This window comes from Sitophilus oryzae, unplaced genomic scaffold (assembly GCF_002938485.1).
Source record: "Sitophilus oryzae breed Bouriz unplaced genomic scaffold, Soryzae_2.0 scaffold_172_pilon_pilon, whole genome shotgun sequence".
Lineage (NCBI taxonomy): Eukaryota > Metazoa > Arthropoda > Insecta > Coleoptera > Curculionidae > Sitophilus > Sitophilus oryzae.
This window is the reverse complement of record NW_022146424.1, coordinates 3,916,164-3,922,767: the sequence shown is the minus strand read 5'-3', so window position 1 is coordinate 3,922,767 and position 6,604 is coordinate 3,916,164.

Sequence of the window (6,604 nt, the reverse complement as noted above, 5' to 3'; positions counted from 1 at the left end):
CCAGGTTCTTGAGTTCTGCTTTAAGTTGGTTTCCACTGGGGAAGCAGAATGGTTCTGGTCCAGTTAGTGGAAGACTTGGATGTTACAAAGCTTTCTAACTTGACTTGTATACAACAATTGATACGATCCAAGTAGCATATTTATATGGCACAAATCCAAGTATACTTATACGGTGTCAACCAAATTTAAAAGAAACGCTTTACATAGTTATAATAATTTATTTGCGTTTACCCATCCCTGGCGCTAGCTAACCGCGGCCGCGGTAGCTTAATTAAAAATCGACAGGCACGGAGAAAAAACGATGGTTATCGAAATTTACGGCCGCATAGGTAGTACCGTAGCTGTAAATTTTGTAAATAATTATGCCCCAATCAGAAACTACTTAATTTACATATATCGGTCGCGTCGTAAACATTTAGTCGATAATTATTGGTCTCCGATTTTATTTATCGATTCCGATTGGTAACAATACGACCAAGTGTCGACTTTAATTGATAAACTGGTTCGGATATTCGGACCACAACGACGATTCGTTGTCCAGTACGTAGCTTTAATTTTAACATGTGCAACAACCTCAATTCAATTTGCAAAAAACATTCCATTTGTGCAGTTACCTTTGTACGATTATTCTTGATTTTGTATTTTATTATTTAGAGATGAGATGATGAGATTAGATTTTTAAGGTGGCTATTGTATACATTATATATTGGCTTGTCCCATTGCCACCTTTTTAAATCTATTATTGTCATCTTTTGATCGTTAGCCCAACGTTTTGACTTTCTTTTTACAGTCCTGTTGTCAATAAAAAAATGTGTGTGCACGATGTGAGCATATTTGAAGTAAAACTTCTTTTTACTTCCATTCCGTCTGTCCGTTTGAGGACTCCATTCAGGTACCTCTATTCACGTGCTGAGTTTGGTTCCAATCGATCCATAATTAAGAAAAATCCTGATGATTTCGTTAATTTAGAGGCATCCATCGGTTCGAAACGTCGCCGTCGCGTCGAGTGCGTCATCTTGCAGCCCGCCCCAATTATGCCGAAATCGACCAAAATTTTTCTTCAATATCAAATCGTTAATCCCACCCTGATGAAGATGTAAACCGTCACTCACGTAGTCTACCCACCGAATTTGATCGCGATCGGACATCAACTTTTGACGTTTTTCTACGTAAAAACTGTCACAATGACACGTGTCGTACAAGGTAAAGTTGGCTTTAGTCCAATCTATCGACACTTTTTAGAATTTAGAATGAGTGGGAGGGGGGTTAATCACTGCGACCTTACAGATCTATTGTGTCCCCCTTTCTTGAGTTATAACTCATCATACAGTCCCAGGGCTTTGACAAAAGCCAGTATCTGGGACGGTTTTATAGCGGGTAGTTCTCCATCTCCAATATCAGTCGTACCAAAGTTCATGGCACGAATGGTTGTCGTCTCGGCGCACTCAGTGATGAGGTGTACTGGTGTTTCCCCATTTTCCCCACAGAATCTGCATTCGCCGTTTCTTCTTAGTTTCAATCTACTGAGGTGTTCATTGAGGAGACAGTGTCCTGTTAAAAACCCCGTGACAATCCGAAGATTGTTCTTACTTAAACCCAGGAAGATCTGTGACTTTTCTTGATCATAAGCCCTCAGAAACTTCTTCGAGTGTCTTAGACCGTTGCAAGATTCCCATTCTTCCCATCTATCGACATACCAAATTTCATTTAAATCGGACGACTTTTTTATTTGATTCATTGATGATGGGGTTTCGTAGTGCATGAAACGTCGTGAAAATACAATGAAAAGATAGTAGATTCCGATTTTCACCCCCCTGGCTCACATTTAAAAATTACATTTGCCAAAACCACAGTTGCTTGCTAACCCAGTGACGTAGTCAAGTCTTGAACAAAGGATTATATTAAGTCTGTGGTTTTAATAAACAAACGGGTTGTTTACATTTTTGTTTGTACGGGGTGTCCCATTTTAGTTGAAATCATACGGTATCTCCGTTATTAGTGTAGGAGGATGCGGTTTGCACAAACCTGTCCCACTTTTTTGTCAAACGGAAGATGCTGTAAACAAATTACTTTTAATACAAGTTCTGCAAGAATATTACTTGTAACAGCAATAAAATAAAATGGCACTGAAATCTGATACTTTTACTGTTTGTAGAAAAGTCATTATTGCATAAAGAAATTAACTATTAAGCGGAACTCAATTTTTTAAGATGTTACGTACTGTTCGAAGAAATTATCCTATTCCATAAAGATACTTTTGTGTTTTATTAGTAATTATATCGTATATACGGTAAGGAGGTCAGCTAAATCACGAAGCTATCAACGCATTTTATTAAAGTGTTTTATCCATTGTTGCATAATTACCCAGCATTGGGTGTAAAACTTGAGAACAAGAAATATATCAATATTTAGTTAATTACGTAGCAATGATTTTCATTTACTCGATTACTAATTGGACGTTTAATAAGAAATCAACAAGTATTTATTGTTTTTAGTAGGCCTATAAACCTGAACGAAGGCATTTAACAGTGGTGAGTGCAAAATATTTTATCTCTTTTTTATGCTATAATAATAAATTGAATTTAATCTTTATTTCAATTCATATAGCTTTTCAACTTTAATGATAATATATTTGGACAGGAAAGGCTAAACTCAAAGTTACCAAGAGAGTTTTACAAATTTAACAAATTTGACATTGTCTCCTTTCACACAATTACTAAAAATTATTTGACTTCATAGATAAATGAAACAAGTTTAGATTGGAAAGTGCCCATAAGGACAATGTCACAAACAATGTAAACACTATTTTGCGCTATTCTTGCAACGGTCGCGACCCAAAACTTTTGAAAATTTCGGAGCGGTTCGGCTTTTTCCGGAATTATATCGCCAAATATTGTTTATTCAAATTTAATGTTATTTTCGCTTAATTTTATAAATAAAATACAGTGTGTTGCATACAAGAAACTTTATTTTATATAAGGGCGCATGTATGAAATACCTATGACACATTGGAAACTGACGCGACGTCATGGCACGATCCACGATGGTTTTTGCAGTTCACAGTTCCCAGCACAGCTTTTTAAGTTTTTAATGCCGCTTTTTCACAATTATCACCGGTTGGAGTAAATAAAACTTGAATTAAACTCACAAGATAGCAATAATTACTTTGAAAATGGACGCTATAAATACTTTTCGGAATTTCTTTAATGAGAGCGGTTTAGATTTTGAAAGATTATTATTGAATTATTATGATTTTTGAAGATTCTGACTTTGACAAGAGAAAATTATTTCTGTTTTTGTTTGCCGTTGTTCTTAGCGACCGCTATAGCAGCGCCAGATCGCGTATAACGGTCGCGACCCAAAATAATTTCGCGACCTAAAATTTTTACGGGCTTTCCAATCTAAACTTGTTGCTTTTATCTATGTTTGACTTATCGAATGTAATACCACAAGATGTTTCGGGATTACCGAATAATACTTTTACCTGACACGAAATGCGTTACCCGGCAACACTACGACTCCGAAGGGAGTACCTAGTATTGTCGGTATCGCATTGAGTGTCATGCAAAAGTATTAGGTAATCCCGAAACATCGAGTTGTAGTGAAAAGATTATAAAACGTAATAAAGTACATATATCCTTCTTATCTTAAACATTTTTATTATAATAATAATTATTATTAAAATGACGTGATATTTTGTGGAACTGACAGAAATGACTTCTGAATTAATATTTCAAAAAATGACAATTACAATATGGCCACCAAGCGATAATCACATTCTTGAATATAGGAAAAATATACATAGGGATGTATAATCAAATAAAGCTAGAATATCAGTATTAAAAAAACCAAATCGATGAATGAGAATGATAAAGGGAGCTACTTAGCTAATCATAGTTGGGTAGTATAATCTCAACCAACGGAGGCACAGAGGAAGGTATCATAGACAGAATAAACAAAGCCAGAATAATATTTGGAAAACTCAACAATATTTGGAGATCTAGACAGTATACTTTCAACTTACCAAACTTAAAGTTTTTAATTCAAATATCAAGTCAGTATTGTTCTATCATCATCGCTGCCAGAGTTATTCAGTGGAACCCCCAAGGCAGTAAAAGGACTGGTCGTCCAAGACACACGTGACAAAGAACAATTAAAAAGGAGATTAAAACAAAACCAATCATGGCGAAGTGTTAAATAAATTTCAAACAACCGAACCAGCTGGAGAACATTTACTGATGCCCTATAGGCTCTATGTAGGAGTAAAGGTTAAAATGATCACAAGCCATAAAGTAGATTTCAGTTAGGGCAAGATTTGATATGAAGAATCGACAGGGAATTAAACTAAAAATAAAAGAGAATTTTTTAATTTATTGAAATAAAAATAAACTTATTGTCCTTATTTTCCCTATTTCTATTACCTACATTTGCTTATTTCAAAATGTATAGCTAAAGGTACATTTATAAACTCCCCTGTACAAAATTCCGCCACCCTAAAATTTTGACTAAGTTTAATGTTTCATAACTTTTGAATTTGTAATCCGATTTTTATGATTATAGTATTAGTTTGTAGATAAATTTGTTGGTATTATTTTAATGGCTTATATATTTCGGTTAGGTGGGTTTATAATAATAATAGCTCCCGTATACAGAGAAGACCAGGCTACTAGTAACATAGCAAGTTGCCGGACGAATTTACGTTTACCCGTTTTCCGTTCGCACTCGAGAGTCACTGCCGGCTAGTCGGCTGGTCAGGCAGTACGCAGTTGCAGTTGTGCTTGGACGGGTCGGTCGTGACAATAGGAATACGACGCGAGGAGTGCCGAGTATTTATTATTTTCATTTTAAGTGTTTACCTTTACTTAAGGTAACATTTAAAATAAAAATACTTAAATATTTATTATTTCAGTGTGTTTACAAGCCAAAATTAAAAATAAATAAATTCTCTAAACCCGAAAAAAAACTATAATATTACTCTAAATAAAAAAAGTTATAACAAGTGTTCAAAAAGATCACCTTCTTGTGCTGGACAGAAGCCTAGGCGGTCGTAAAATCCCCGTCTGACATTGGCTAACATATTAGGGCTAATAGTTTGGAAAGCCTCTCATATTTTTACTTGAAGCTTATCCAGATTATTAGCCCTATTATGACCATACACTTTGGATTTTACATAACCATACAAAAAGAAATCATTGGGAGAAAGATCTGCTGATCTAGCGGGCCACAAAATACTTCCATATCCACTAATTAAACGGTTGGGAAAAGTATTGTTCAAATATTCTTGAACAATACGGGCATTGTGGGCAGGGCAACCATCTTGTTGAAACAAGACATTGTGGAATCTTTCTCCCAATAACTCACGAATTCTAGGGACAGCCTGCTGCTGTAACAAGTCCAAATACTTGCAACAGTTAAATTACCCTTTATAAAAAATGGACCAATCATATGCTCCCCTACTAAACCACCCCAAACACTTGCTTTAACTCCTGTTCTTCATTAATCAACACATCAGGCTTTTTGTGTTTTTGTGGGGACACGCACCCATGTGTTTCAAAATTATTAATAACTCTTGATATAGTAGGTAAAGATGGAATTGGCCTGTTTACAAAAGTTTGTGGAAAAATTGTTTGTATATCCCGATAAGACCTATTTTGGAAATACCATTTTACAATTTACACTTTGAATTTTCTCACGAACTTCGTAAACATCCATTATTTTACTTAAAAAAATTACACGAGAGCTGTAGCGAGAATCTGTGTATTCGTTTTGGCTATTAAAACACGAATAAATACAAATTCTGTAACATTCTTATCACATATCTACCTATTTTTATTTTATCGTATTTTTTCACCTGCTTTTTATCCGGCGGACGGGTATACGCTAATTCGTCCGGTTCTGCCTATGTTACTACTACGGTGGTCCGGTCTGTATAGTGTTTGATGCTTTGGGAGTAGCAAGGTACAGCTTGCCATACTATAGCCGTTCGGTATACAAGGAAGGTAATGTGGCTAGCATTACGCTTCAACCGCATATTATTACCTCAGGATTGTGAATCCCAAGTACTCATTTAAGGCCGAGTCGACATAGATTTGCGTCTGAGATTTGAGTCGACCTAGATGAGATTGGTAGACGAGAGCCTGTACCTCTACGCCACTGGGCACCTAGGTGGGCTTATACCGGGGTAAATTAAATGGGATGAAACAATTTGATTCCAGACCAACTTTACTGATTTGATAAAGCAATTTAATTAGTGACCAAACTGGAATAATGGACAAATGGTTTGGTCGAAAATTTGTCTATGAAAATCCCGCTTAAAACTAGTAATAGTACAAGTTTTGTAAACTACTAAAATATTGCGAAAGATCCACCGGACTGTTGACTTATTTTTCAGCGGTTCAGTTTCACTTCATTAAGTTTTAGAGAAAAAAAAAAGGAAACGTTTTATTATTCAGAGCACGCAATCATTAGACCCGATTGTAATTTAAATAGTGTAAAACTAGAAATGTTGTTAATTTTAGTTTTTTTCGCGGCTTCAATAAACGTGATTTCAATTATCGATACTGATCGGCGATTTAGAATTTATGGAAAGTTAAATTAGTATTTA